We start from the raw sequence: 1583 nt of genomic DNA, 5'->3' as shown, positions 1-1583 counted from the left end.
CATAAAAACGAATGGGAGGACGCTATGCACGATGAAATAACGTAATTACACGAAAACAACACTTGGTCACTAGTTAATTTGCCTCAGGACAAGATTGCATTACGTAATGCATGGGTATTCAAAACAAAATATAAAACTGGCGGTAATATAGATAAATTTAAGTCCAGATTGGTCATTAAAGGTTGTTCACAGAAGTACGGTATAGATCACCATGAAACATTTTCGCCAGTGGTCAGATACGACTCAATAAGGGCGATATTCGCAGTAGCAGCTGTGAAAAAATTTATATTACGACAATTCGACATCAAGACTGCTTTCTGTACGGAGAACTACAGGAAGAAATATACATGGTACAATCACCAGGATACGAAGATGGATCGAATAAAGTATGTAAGCTTCAGCGAAGTTTGTATGGCTTAAAACAAAGTCCAAGATGTTGGAATAAACGCTTTAAGAACTTTTTAAATGCATTTGGTTTACAACGTACCGAACCTGATGCATGTGTATTCAAAGCTGACAACAATCAAATTATTCTTGCAATATTTGTTGACGATGGCTTAATCGCGGCGGATAATGAAGATATAAAAGAAAAACTGTTAACAAACTTAGAAAAAGAGTTTGAGGTTAAAAAGGGAAATGTAGAATATTTTCTAGGTATGCAGGTAAAAATAATAGAAAACGGGTCACTATTTGTGCTCTGTAAGTAGCCTCATTAATAAATTTAATATGCTGGACGCCAAGGAACTTTCAATTCCGATAGACAAATCACATACATTTGAACAAAAAGAAGATACGGAAATATTGAGTGAAGATATTCCTTACAGGCAGGCAGTAAGTAGCTTACCGTTCTTAGCACAGGTAACAAGACCAGCTATAACATATGAAGTAAACGTTGCTAGTCGCTACTTAGCAAAACCAACTAAAGCTTATTGGAACTTAATAAAACGGATTATACGATATGTCAAACGAACATTTAATTATAGCTTATATTTTTATAATATTACACAATTATCATTAGAAATATTTAGTGATGCAGATTATGCAGGTGACGTTCAACGTCAGGATATCTATTCAGATATGGGTCAAGCATATAATTTTATGGACATCGCAAAGGCAACATTGCGTGTCATTATCATCGACAGAGGCTGAATATATATCGGCCAGTAAAACTGTCAAAGGGATCATGTGGATTACGTGGTTGATAATAAGCTTGTCAACAACAGGTGATAAACAACCAGTATTATAAATTGATAATCAAAGTGCTACTTATACGTTTAGTTAAGAATCCGGAGTTTCATAAGAGGACAAAACACGTCTATGTGCGATACCATTTCATACGGGAGAAATATGAAGATGGGCAATTTCAACTACAATACATTGGAACAGAGCACCAGATTGCGTACATCCTAACCAAGCCCTTGGTAAAGGAACGATTCAAGAAACTACGGTTAGCCATAGGAGTGACTTCAATAAAAGAAATTATTAGTGAGGGAGCGTGTTGAAATATACAATTAATATTAGTAGCCAGCCTTGACACGTGTGTACAATTTAATATCTATTTAGCTATACGAGCGTAAGACTCA

The 1583-nt window shown here is 35.4% G+C and overlaps 1 protein-coding gene across 4 annotated transcripts in view; it reads right to left on the bottom strand.

Annotated features, from left to right (window-relative positions):
• The window catches only part of LOC100168229, a 396335-nt gene that overhangs the window by 179651 nt on the left and 215101 nt on the right, over positions 1 to 1583 (bottom strand). The gene's annotated exons all lie outside the window — the stretch shown is intronic.

Source organism: Acyrthosiphon pisum, chromosome A2 (genome assembly GCF_005508785.2).
Source record: "Acyrthosiphon pisum isolate AL4f chromosome A2, pea_aphid_22Mar2018_4r6ur, whole genome shotgun sequence".
Lineage (NCBI taxonomy): Eukaryota > Metazoa > Arthropoda > Insecta > Hemiptera > Aphididae > Acyrthosiphon > Acyrthosiphon pisum.
Note: the sequence above shows the minus strand (reverse complement) of the source record. Positions and strands in the feature narration are given on the sequence as shown.